General features: G+C 35.6%; 1 protein-coding gene across 3 annotated transcripts in view; it reads right to left on the reverse strand.

The window, feature by feature from the left end:
- LOC126371906 (uncharacterized) overlaps positions 1–13,548 on the reverse strand; it is a 254,081-nt gene that overhangs the window by 75,800 nt on the left and 164,733 nt on the right. The window lies entirely within an intron of this gene.

The following is a 13,548-nucleotide window of genomic DNA, read 5'->3' on the forward strand; positions in this document are numbered from 1 at the left end:
TGCACTTGCTAGCTTGACGGTGAGCGAAATTTGGCGAGAGTTAACGACAAGGTTTTTGGCTTTGATTTAAACGCCAAAAAATAGTACCGAAATAGTACTCACCCCCTGCAAAATACCGAAATGAGTACTTCAACGGTTCCAAAGTTATAAAGGCAGTTCTTTGATCCCGCTGGCTTGACGTTTTGAAAATACCTATTATCTGGGGAACGCTTGCATACTTCAGTATGTAACTAATGTCAATAACTCGTATGAAATAGTACTCCCTACCATCATAATTTTGATCCGATTCTCTTTGTAGAAATATGTTAAAAAATCATCATAACCTATGCCATACATTTGTTGTTGATACAGTCACGTAGACAATTACATAACCTCACAATTTATTCGTAAGTATTGCCATCGCCAGTTTTGCCACTTTGGAGGTCTACCCTACCATTTCTTTGCACTTCAGAGTGTTGCTATTACAAAAAATTGCTATTGCATACACCCATATGCAATAATTTTAATAGAAAATGGCTGCATGGGTCTAGTTCTTATTGAAAACAATCTGTGATTTTAATACATCATAATACATTTTTAATCTACTGTTTTATTTTATAATTTATACCTTCATGTTCAATTTGTTACGGATCGAAGTGTTTGTTAATAAACAATTTGCAGTATTTGTAGAATAACTCAAAGAGTTTCAACAATGATATTACTTTCATCTGAAAACCCTGGCATTTCACCAAATTTTACCCAAAAATGGGGAAAAAATACTAAAATCTGACAACATTCTTCTTGAGCATGTGTAATAATTTTGTTCGCGACGGTACCTGTCTTGATAAATGTATGACATAGGTTATAATGACTTTTTTACATATTTCTACAAAGAGAATCAGGTCCAAATTATGATGGTAGGGAGTACTATTTCATACGAGTTTATTGACATTAGTTACAAACTGAAGTATGCAAGCGTTCCCTAGATAATAGGTATTTTCAAAACGTCAAGCCAGCGGGATCAAAGAACTGCCTTTATAACTTTGAAACCGTTGAAGTACTCATTTCGGTATCTTGCAGGGGGTGAGTACTATTTCGGTACTATTTTTTGGCGTTTAAATCAAAGCGAAAGACCTTGTCGTTAACTCTCGCCAAATTTCGCTCACCGTCAAGCTAGCAAGTGCAATAAAACATGGCTATAAATCCAGAACCGTGATGGTACTAATTTTTATACAACAGGTACTATTTTTTTCAATAAGAGTACTATTTTTTGGTATGGTCAAATTATTTTTTCGTGCCCATTTTTTTTTTGAGGCCGCTAGCTTGACGCACACAAATTTTAAATATAGTGCACGCCACGAACAAAGTCTAGTATCGTAATATTAGTGTCGAAAATTCTGCATAGATTTCATAATACATACATGTATAAGCAAGCATGCATGTGTGTGGGTGTGTACACGCCATATCTATGGAGTAATGAAGACGGTTACTCCACCGACAAGAGCGCAGCTCTTAAATAAAGCGAGAGAGACATGTATAAGATCACGCCTATTTCCCGTTGGGGTAGACCACGGAAGTCCACCTACTACGATCCTGACATACCACTATCGCTTCTTTCACTCTCACCAAAGACTTCATGTATGCTCGCCGGTTTAGAGTACTCTTGGTCTGAACTTTCTTTAAAATATCCTGAATATGATCGCTGTGTACGACGACTAGGTCTTTCTCTTCCAACCCTACCATTTACTACCAACCTTAAGATTTAATAATAAATTAATTAAGGCTTTTGCTTTATTAAATCCACGGACGTCTTCGTAGCGCGGGCTATCTTTTAAACCTGGTATAGAACGCAATCAATTATTATGATTACTTAAGTATCTTTAGTTTTCGCTCTGTAATTAAGCGGTAGTGTTTCTTTTTCCTTCTGCAATCTATGAAATAATGCACTAGTTTCGTTATAAGTATAATCTAAAATTCCTTGGCAACTCAGAAGCATACTTGCGGACAGAAGCCACGAAGCTGCGCCCTAATTAAATTTTCTAAGAAAATTGAAGTATTAAAGAGCTGATAGTGGTTTGATGATTGCTTTAAATGGCGCTTTGCTGCATTTTTGACAAATTAGTTATTGTAGAGCATTGAGAAAATAGTCTGTAACTTTTTTAATTTAATTTAAACAGGGTAATAGTAGTTACCTATTTAAGGTATGTTTATGTTATTTATCAATAAAAATAACGTGATTCTGCTCAACTCATTAAGAATAAAGGTGAGTTTAACTTTGTATGTAAAGTCAAAAAAGTTTTCAACTTTGAAACCGTTTGAGTACTTAAACGTAAGTTTTATGACCAGCAATCTTGTTTTCTATGTTAATTTCAAGTCTGAAAGCGACTTCCTTTGTTTTCGACGACCGTAAACTGAACTAAATGCCGGCTGACGGTTTATAGAACAACAAATAGCATTCTAAAAACACGCTAAGAGAGAATAACATTGGTTTTCTTTGAAACAACTTCGTTCAAGTACGTAATGTTGCTCTGGTTTTATTAATAAAGAAAATTAAGAAGCGAAACTAGTTGCGCAAGGTATGTTTATATACACGGTGTTAGTGACATCATTACGAAAACTTTGAGGGATGATTCAGGCCACGATGCTGAGTTAATATCGAGTAGAATTTTCCGTCGCAAAAGTATTGAACGGAATATAATTTAAAAAACACAAAAACATTCATGAATTTTCCGACAGGAAAATCCACTTGATATCAACTCAGAATCATGGTCTAAATCATCCTCCTCAGTATTTGTTACGATGTCACTAACACCCTATTTACTTGTATCTACTTGTACAGTGTGTAAGTGACATCGTAACAAATACTGAGGGGGATGATTCAGCTCATTATTCTTAGTTAATATGAAGTGGAATTTTCTACTGCAAAAATATAATTGAAAATAATAGAAAATAACAGAATTTATGTATTGTCCCAACACAAGCTTTTAAAAAACTTAAAGGGAGGCATCGAAAACCTGTCAAATGTAATAATATGTATTTGTGTGGCAGAGTTGAATACCTATAGTAAATAAAGTACATACACACATAATAATGGCGTGGCCAGTGCAACATTAGAAAGGACACAATCCCTCTGTCGATTTTTGCGACGTGTCCAGCAAGATAAATAGGAGAGCGAGTTGTATGTTGCTTATTTGCTCCCAGTCTAGCATATAAATATCTGTTCTCCGTTTTCTTTAATGAAAAAAAAGTTTATAAACTAAAACACGACTACGGATAATGGCGCTCTAAAAATCAGCTAGGAATCAAGAAAATATACACCGAAATTCTTACCTAGAGACATAAAAATAATGTACCAAGAGCTAATAAGCACACAACTTATTTATGTTATTTAACTATTTTTTTTTATTTTTATGCAATGTACAAATTTTACATATATATGAAGTCACACCTATTTCCCACCGGGGTAAGCAGAGAATATATAATTCTATTTGCTTCGATCCTGACACACTTTTCTTGCTTTCACATTCATTAATCGTTTCGTACACGCACGCCGGTTCAGTTCAACAAACAAGTTTTAACATTAAGAAATTAATGTCTTTAACCTAAATAAAGATTGTATCTGTTTATCTATCAATAGGTAGGTATTTGATGGCAATTGTTGTATGCCAAACATAGCGGTCAAAAACATAACCGGGCATTTTGCTCCATTGCTCGAGATACGTCATAAAAATATAATGTAGAATGACGCATATAAAACAATAATTTGTTGTGTGACATTTGGAACAGATACGTATAGAAATATGTTGCTAAATATATTGCTGCTCTCAAATGTGATCATAATAATTGGTGGCAGACGTGTTGTATGTTATTACAAAAGTCATAATTTATACCCAAAAACAAATATAAAAAATGCACAATGTGTCTGTTATATATGAAATGAGAAGGTCAAACGAAGGGAAATCTGCACCGCACCATTATTTTTCTGGAAAGTCCCTCATTGGATTATCAGTCTGCAATGGTACATAATTTATTTTATTTTTTGTTTCGTTTATTTGTTTTAGTTTTCTTTTATTTTATTTTTGTTTTTTTTTTCGATTTTTTTTGTTCTGTAAGTATTTTTTTTTGTTTATGGTGTAAATAAAGCTCCTTGTCTGCAATATCTTAACCAACTTTCGGATAGTGTGGTGAGTGGCCGATTTAAACTTATAAGGTATTTACTGATTTGTGTTTCTTGCAGACTTGTTTAATCGTCATAGTTCATTGTGTGGGAAGACATCCCACATCATATTTTCCGGTTTGCGATAACCACTCTAGAATCTTAAGCAAAGTTCACAAACTAAATTATAGCAATTAACATCGCCCACTACTGAAGTAGCAGTGTTCACTGTTTACCTGCTTCAATAGTGGAATACTTCTCTACCAGAGAGGGAATAGTACGCGAATAAAAGTTATAAGTGTTTGTGTCCACTCTATCGGATCGTTAGGCGTATCGGACCGCGGTGCGTATCGCAGAAGAGCTTTTTTGTAATGGTTCGATTCGGACTGCCGTGGGTTCTAATACTAAAGATTTTGAGTACTAAAATATACCTTAACCTGTGAGCGGAATCAAATTTCACCGCTCTAGCTACTAAATAAAGATATTTTTGAATTTGAATTTGCGGTCCGAACCATTTTTAGACCGAGCAATATACAATATATACGTTTCAATATAATTAAATCTGATTATGCTACCTATGCAATATCTCTCCCAACTTGAGTTGAGCGGAAACGTAGTTTGATTGTTTCATATAATTTTAATATCTCCAATAATCTGAAACGGAATACACATTTCCGTTCGGAAATTGATAACTGCATGGTAAAGTAAGCAATTTTTCAGGCTTCATTACCCATCCCGATATTGCACGTCAGCCTACCGAATATAACAGAAATGAGTTATTACGATGACAATTCTCCTTTTTTGTTGTAAATATTTCGAATGTTGCGTTGCGATACACATTTCAACTACGTACTCGTAAGCGCGAGTACTAAGTTAGCATTATGATTATAAAGTCTGTTACAAACATTATGGTTCTTTAAAAGGTTCAATTGTTATAAGAGTGGTAGACGATCTCTTGTTGACTTCAATGTAAGACGAAAATTCAATAGAAATTGACCGAACCAAATAACCATAACCAAACCTTTTGTGCTGTCCTAAGTGCCCTAACACCTGCACTATTAAAGACCTGTACGAAGGCACTGACAATGCCGTAAGCGTGGCCAATTATTGGTCAGCAAAAATTTAGCTTCGATCGCCATCGACTCGCAAAGAAGAAGACCATAACCAATTTTTAACCTTATTACTATTATGACATAGACCTTGATTAAGAAACGACGACTCTCTAGTGTGATAGTTAGTTTACAAGACAATGTATTTGTGTGTCGTAGGTTTTACCTAAATAAACTTTATATTACTATTATTATTACTTAATAAAAATATAAGTTTAAAAACTAAAACCTGACCACTAAAAACTCGCGCTTTAAAAAGTATGAAACAAGAAAACACTTTGAAATCCTTTCAAATAGTGATGTTAAGGAGATAGCCGCAGTCGTATACCATCGTAAGCGAATTTTTAAGACAGATTACGGCAAAACAAAAACCGTAACCGTGACTTTGTGTTGCCGTAGTCGAGAAAAAAATAATAATAGACTACATGTCGTTCAAAGGTTGATTACAATAATAGATGTTTAATTCGTTTCAGCATTAGGATCTCTAAATGAATTGCGCAGAGACGAAACAAAAACATCAGAAACAGGAAACTTTATAGGCCATTCTTCTTAATTAAGAAAGGTAATTAGGCGCAAGGTTCAACTCATTTACGTGAATAATTCATGACTCTTTTACGGCTCGCACTTTTTAGATGGAGATGTTTTTGTACTTACAATTTATTACTAGAAGTCGGTTTTATAAGTTTAGGTAGTGTTGTAGAAGAAAAACTGTTTGAAACAAACTTACAACATAGTTACGACTTTATCAGGAAACGAAACGCCACCAGAAAGAAAGATATCACTTTCTCTTTAACCGACTTCACGAAGAAAACGGTTCTGTATTTGATACGTGTGTACGTATTTTTTCTTTCCCAGGACACATCCCGTTGGTAATAAAAGGCCTTCTTTGTTAAGTCTTTATCTGACTATTCTTACTAAGCATTCTAAATATAATTTAGAATGCATTTTCGGTGTCGTGTTAAAAATTACAATCTCTCTATCGATCAAATCGATCTTGAGTTTTCAAGCCCAAATCAGGTACACATTTACAAAATAACCCAATCCATTGTAGTCACACGCAGGTTGAAAGTTTTACCATCTTACCTTTAATTATCTAATTTCATGACTGTAACTAGTTATGTATGCCATAAATAAATTTTACCAAGCATAAAGTTTAGTCAAATTATTTGATTCTTAATTGGATTCAGATTTTCTCGGCTGACGAATACTCATACACACATTCACTGCTTTTTTATATATTTTATTGAAAAGGCGGTAAGTCTTCAAGACGAATAATTGAACAACTTCTTCGTTTATAAAAAAGTAACTTTTATCTTTCGAGCAATATAATGCAATGATAGCAACATGTATAATGAATGTTAGCCACTAAATATCTACTATCACCTTCATAATCACCCGCAATGCAGTGCAATTTATTAAAAGTGCTCCCATATCGAGCTAACTTGTGAACGCCTTCGTGACAAAACTAATAAATTCGCTTTTCTTTCTACTAGTGACGTTTTGAAAGCTATTCGATTATTATCAATTAACAATTGAATTGGACCCGTTTAAAGTGAACCCTGTGAAAACGTGATAACGCTGAGAGATGATTATTTTTTTATACGTACGGTCACGAGCATAATATGTATACACTTTGGTACCATGTCACATTAACTTTTTTGACAAATTGAACTGTAAGTCTCACTAATTGTCAAATATGTTAGTGCGATAGAGTCCTAAAGTGGGTCCATTATATTGCTCATGACTGTACTTATCTTCCCTATACGTGTTTAGTCAAATAACTTAAAAACTTTAATTCAACCCTTTGAAATGTCGATACTGATGGTACTAGCATCAGACTTCCATATTTATTATTAAAATAGGACAAGTATAAAAAAAAACTATAATTATTAGCAATGTGTATAATAATAGTAACTGTCTTCAAATAGAATAATACAATACTTTTTGTCGACGTCAATTTTAAATGTATTTTCGTCGATAAGAAATAATCTATATTTTTGTTATAAATTTAAAATTTTATTACTTATAAAGATCCGTATAAATCATAAACTATGGAATATTTGATTTACTTACCAAAACTTTACAGGTTAAACTTGAGTTTGCAGGATTCGATTCGAATATTCCAATGTCGACTCGATTAATCGAATAAAGTCAGTGTTACTCAGGTACCACACTACTTAATAGTTTCCCTTTACTTGTTGGTTAGTGGTGTAAATATAAAACTTTTTGAGTTATTAACTTAATGCGAATTACTATAATAGAGGCCAGTTGTTAACTAAACGTAGGGGAACTATGTTCCTTGAAATTACTAGGCAAGGTTAGGTTTAAAAAGGTTTAAAGAAATCTTTATTCTCAATAAGAATATAAATTCACTTACTTGAGAACTTAAAAACTAAGTATACGTACAAAAGCATTTTGAGGGTATATGATAAATAAGAGCTACAATAACACATTTTTTTTATTCGAATATGGCATAGCTTGCATCACCAGTGTATTCTGAGTTGAGACATTGCGTTCGCAGCATATTAAATCACGCGGACACATTCCAATATAAACTGGTTGCCCGGTTTGTACAGAGAGTAGTATCATGATGTTAGGTTTAATGAGGTTAGGTTTAATGTGAATAGCACATGTTTTTGTGGTAGCGTTTGTCCATCCATACCAATACCAGGTACGTAATTGAGTTTGGTATGTCCGTGGCTCACGTTCGTTAGGTCTCCCATAATACCAGCGCCGCGGCCCGTGCTAAGCACGTGTCACGGCATTAGGCTGAGGGAGATCCTTTTTTATTTTAGGCGCCTCCATTGTGTATTTAATGTCTGTAATTATTTGTCTTTGTTTTTTTTATGTAATTTCTGTAATTTAAGTTTGTAAATGTGGCGTCCAATATGGAAATTAATATTTTCTTTCTTTCTTTCTATCTTTTATACGGTTACAATGAGAGTACCTTACGATCCTTACCCAACGCTGTGAAGAATAAACATTTAATTATTCTTCTTCTCTCGTGCCTATTTCCCGTCTAAACAGTTTCTAATTACGTGTCCGAGCGTGTCAAAGTCAAACCGAGATTTAAGTAGAAGCAATATCTATAATTTCCATTTCAAAGGCACAAATCCGGAACCTAAAGTAAACGGTATAAATTTTCCAAAGGGAACCCACCACAGCAGGGTGACCTAAGTCAAAACCACACTGGACTTCACCAAAGGACTTTCCAGATAAGCCACGCCTACGCATAATGAAACGCTCTAGTGCCTACCTCACAAAATACCTGCAAACTCCACACATTAGGAAAACTGACCGTTATAATTATTCAACGGGCTTGATAATTCAACCACACCCATAGGTGGTTTTGTTGTGAACCGGTCGGCCAAAATCAAAATTAAAAAAGATTTATCATTCATATAAGACCTTTACAGAACACGTGTTGAAAGTCAAGGTTGTATTCTTCAATATAATAATTATAGGCATGTGCACATTTAATGTTATTTAATATCTGTCTCTCATTATTTAAGAGCTACGGTCCGGTGACGCCCCATCAAATCCTTCACCTCCTGATACCTCCTCCTTCAATTTTTCTATATATTGCATTATCTATAGGTATCTGTTCTTTATAGACGAATCGTGTCTCATGAGGTGGCCAATCATATTTCCTCTTCGGTTCTCTAAAGCCTATTGTGATACTTTCTTCTTCAACTCTTTCTAGCATAATTCGAAATAATACAACATAATTTAGCAATATAGATAGATACCATGGTATAGAAGAAAGAAGTCAGAAGGGCCAAGTGACCGAGAAACGCGCGCCATACAAGTATGAGCAAATAGTTCATACTTGAACTTTGCACTCCACTCCGCGATAGTACTTGTATTAAAAGGTCGTCTTGTACATTATAATCTGCAGTGTAAAAATCAAGTATCGACTATCAAAATATGCAAAGAGATCACTCTTTATCACAGGAAAACTAAAAATCTTAGTATGATCGACTATCTATAAAAAAGACTTTTGTATGCAGAATCTAACCAAAAGTAATGATAAAATTGCAACCTATCACATAAAATATACAGTGCCGGTAAAGTGGCTATGGAATTTGATAAGTAGTAGAGCTATCATAAGTTAGTAGTAAAAGTGAGTGTGGTTGAACCGGTGGTTGCTCAAACAAAATGCGCGTTAGGGCCTTTCCATTCTATTTCTTCTATTCAAGAATAGAATAGAATAGAATAGAATAGAAAAAGTTTATTATAAAAGGACGCCACACACAAAAAAAGACAACAACATCATATCAAATTTCCACTAAAACAATTACAAAAAAGCAAGACGGATGATTGTCGAAATGATCATAAGGTGGTGGTGGACGTCCTGAGATAAAAGGGCCTCACTCAGCACAAGTCGCGGCGTGAACCACGACGCTGATATTATGTGGACCCTGTTGGGTGACGCACGAACATCGTATTTCATAAACACGAGGGTTGAAAGGCAAATGGGTTTAAGCGACATTTTGTGAACTTTACAGGAGAGCCATTTAAAGTTTTATTTTTTCGAAAAAAATCATATAAAAAAAACTACTGAATCAAAAGTGTTCAAAATGCTAAAAATTATTTTAAATTAAACGTTGCACAATTCTGTATTTATTTGGTTCGAAAAACACATCAGTTATAGATTTTAGAAGTCGCTTAATACAAAATGCCTCAATTGAACTAAATTACAGTTGAAGGAAAAACGGTTGATATCCACTAGAGCCAAATATTGGCTAAAAGCAAAATGCTTTAAGAGACCTCTCACTTATTAGTTTGACTAAAGCTAAATGAGTTAAACGACTTCTTAAAAAAAGAAGACTAGAGGCAAATCAGCTTAACCTCCATAAAAGGTTATATGACAGGGAAGGAAAATATCTTAAGTGACCATCCGCTACTAATTTCAATTGTATGAAATCCAAATATTAGTAAGATCGGAAATAAAGTCGGTCCATAAGCCGTTTTTCCTGGGAGAGATTTTAGTCGGGCAAGGCATTTGTACCTTACAATATTAGGAAAAATCACGGCGGATATAATGAGTAAATCGATTTCATTAAGAAACAGGATCTAGAATATAACCATAAAGATTGTTACACATGCTTAATTCGACTTATTAAGTATATGGTAAACCGCGTATGATGGCGGATGACAGATGACTGTCACCAACTGAATGCGGGCAATAAAAGAAACAAATAGCTTTGAAAAAGTCTTAATATGCTTATACTCTGTGCTGAGTTTAATCTCACTATCACAACCTGTTTCCGATTTACTGAAAAATTTAAGACCACGTGGCTGGATGCAAGTTCCAAGCACTGGCTCCTACTAGATGGTACGCGGTACTAGGACAGACTGCAGTGAAGTACTGATTGCTCTCATATTAAGAGGCGGCCAGGGGTGGATAGATCAGCGACTTGTTTGATCAAAATTTCTGTTACATTTGCGCCTAAGACCTCCACTTCGAGCTGGCCATAAGATACCGTCGAAGTTGACAAACAATAACAGAACTCGTTCATGCTTTTAAAGCCGAGATACGTCGGACATCGCAGCAGACACATCTGTCGATGAGATAATATAGATGATAATAATAATAAATAGATGGTGTTCCTTTGCCGAGCATTTTTATAGCTGTGCTCTGCTCTACCGAAGTTATTGGTTGGTAAACCAGACCGCAAAACTAAGATTGGTGCGATGGTTCTAACGTGAAAATCAGCTCGTGGGGAACTACAGGCGGGCTTTTCTGTCTCCATATGTCTCAAAAACAAATGCTAGGTGGAATAAGCTTGTGAAATTCAGCTCTATGCTGATTCCTATCAATTCAGTTCCGGTAGATTTTCGACAGCTTCAAGACTGTTTTCGGCCACAAACTTTGAAGAGAGTTTAAATCTACAACAAGGAAAAGACCCAACGCCTCACTGATCAGAAAGACTTATTAGCAGCGCTTTGGACACATTTTAACGATGTCTTAAATCCCAATAGTAATACCAGTGACTTGTTTGTTACAACATATCGGTCGAGTTTGTTACAACAAGGTCGGGGGTTTCGCTTAAGATCTAGCGGCACCCCCGACCTTTGAAGAACTTCTTACCGCGCTAAGAAGGATGACAAATACCAACACATCAAAAATACCATCTGAACTGTATAATATGCCTACACATTAATAACTGGTTATACAAACTCATCCTGAAGATATGGGAGTCAGCTGCGGGAATGATTTTAGCCTTCTTCCTCTTTGCGAGTCGATGGCGATCGATATTAAATTTTAGCCTTAACGTTATTCTATCCCATGATGCAGAAAAGGTACTTCCGGAAACCCAATGATGATTTTGTCCGGACAGAGATATGGGGGTACGGTTTTGTTATTAAACAGATTCAGGCCAAAAGGCTTGAACAACATCGGCCTTTTTTTATGTGCTGCGTGAGGCTTCACGCGGCTTGTGGATTGCTCTAAAGAAAACAGATTGTCCTGAAAAGTTATGACTTATCCTGATACGACAATATCATGACGACATGATGACGACAGTTTGATTTAGAAGTAACTTTTCAGAGCTATTCGTCGTTACCTACGGCGCGAAACAAGGCTATGTCATAACACATGGAGCCATGGTTCCTAGTCTATTTTCTTTATACATATATCGCTTCTGTATCACGCATAAGCGGGATACTCTATGGAATTGTTATTTATAGCTTAATTTAAATTAAGGCTAAAATTTATATATATAAGATTATTTTTGATCTCTCACGTCTCACATCTATGCGTCAGTTAACCAAACTTGCCGAGGAATGGCCGATCCAATTAAGTCACATACCAGAATATTTATAGTTTTGTGCAAAACCCTTTTAAAATAACCATCCAGAGGATGCTCCGGGGATGTAGCTTCTTCCAATGTTGCTTTAAAGGGCGCTGAGCTGGAGGAAGTTTCAAAATTAAAATATTTGGTTTCTCAAATATGAAATGACTCCAAAGTCATCGGAGTTGCCAGCCCGGATAACAGGTGCGGTGGCAGCCTTTGGAAAACTTAAAATATTAGTGTACAAAGTCTCAGCGGCGTACTTGATACGTAACACTTTAAATGTCTAAGGTCCATCCTTCGCATAAAGCGGCAAGATGGTTTTCCAATAACAGAAGTATTACGTCGTTCTGGCATATTCGGAATAAAAGCTCTCATCATAAAACATCACCTACGATGGTGCGATCACGTCATGCGAATGGATGACAGAAAGGTTTTCTATTTCGAGGTGTCTAGAAGGAACTGTAAACAAGGTGGACAATACCTGCGGTACAAAGACGTACTCAAGCGCAACCATGTGGCTTTCAACATGCCAACTGATAGTTGGGATGAGTGTGTCTGAACCTGGAATAGCGCGTGATATAGTCCTCGAAAATCTTAGTCCAAGACGCCTAATACGGAAAACTCAACGGAAACCTTCCTACAATTACACGGTAAACTCGGCTGGCCAGCTTGATTGTATGCCATGTGACCAGATCTTCAATTCGAAGTTCGGTTCCGCTAGCCACGTCAAAGTCTACCACAACAACGACTTGGGATAGACACAAATAGAAGTCACCATCAACGGATACGGCTTGGGTGACATGATGACACGCACACTCCCGGTCTTCCCAATCGTAATTTTTAGCTGTGTGAACCGCCCAACCAGGATCTACTCATACTTATTTTGATATGTTGAAGTGATGCGGGCACAAGGTTTCATACAAAATTGCGATGACTGAAATGTTAGCGTTATTTCTTTTTTGTTTTGGAAAAACGTTTTAAGTCCTTTCAAAAGAAAATGATAGTTGTTTTATACGACAAAAAATTTAAAAAAATGTAGCATAAATAGCTGAAGTCAAATTCTATGAATATTTTCGGTAAAGGCAAAACAGTTCAAGTGCCAATTTTACTTTTAAACTGTCGAAGGCAAAACGGTTGAAGCGACAATATTTATAAAATCTGGATTAAAGCAAAAAGATTTAAGCGCCAAATCTATTTTCGTTTCGTCTAAGGACAAATGATTTAACCGACTTATCTATAACAAAACACTGGCAGGGAAAACGCTTTAACAGACTTCGAATCATGAAAATGAAAAGACATAACAGCTTATGTGACCGACTCATATCCCGGAATACGACTGATATGCCACCCGCCCAGAATTTTGTGCATTTTTTTGTCGGTTAAAACACGGGTTTTTAAAAATGTACCCAAAGTGCTAATTGGTTGAAGCGCCAAAAAGTAGCTTCGATTGATCTGAAACCAAGATCAGTCGACGCGGAAAAAATCGCTGATTCCGAATATATAT

The sequence above is a fragment of the Pectinophora gossypiella genome, chromosome 13, assembly GCF_024362695.1.
Source record: "Pectinophora gossypiella chromosome 13, ilPecGoss1.1, whole genome shotgun sequence".
Taxonomy (NCBI): domain Eukaryota; kingdom Metazoa; phylum Arthropoda; class Insecta; order Lepidoptera; family Gelechiidae; genus Pectinophora; species Pectinophora gossypiella.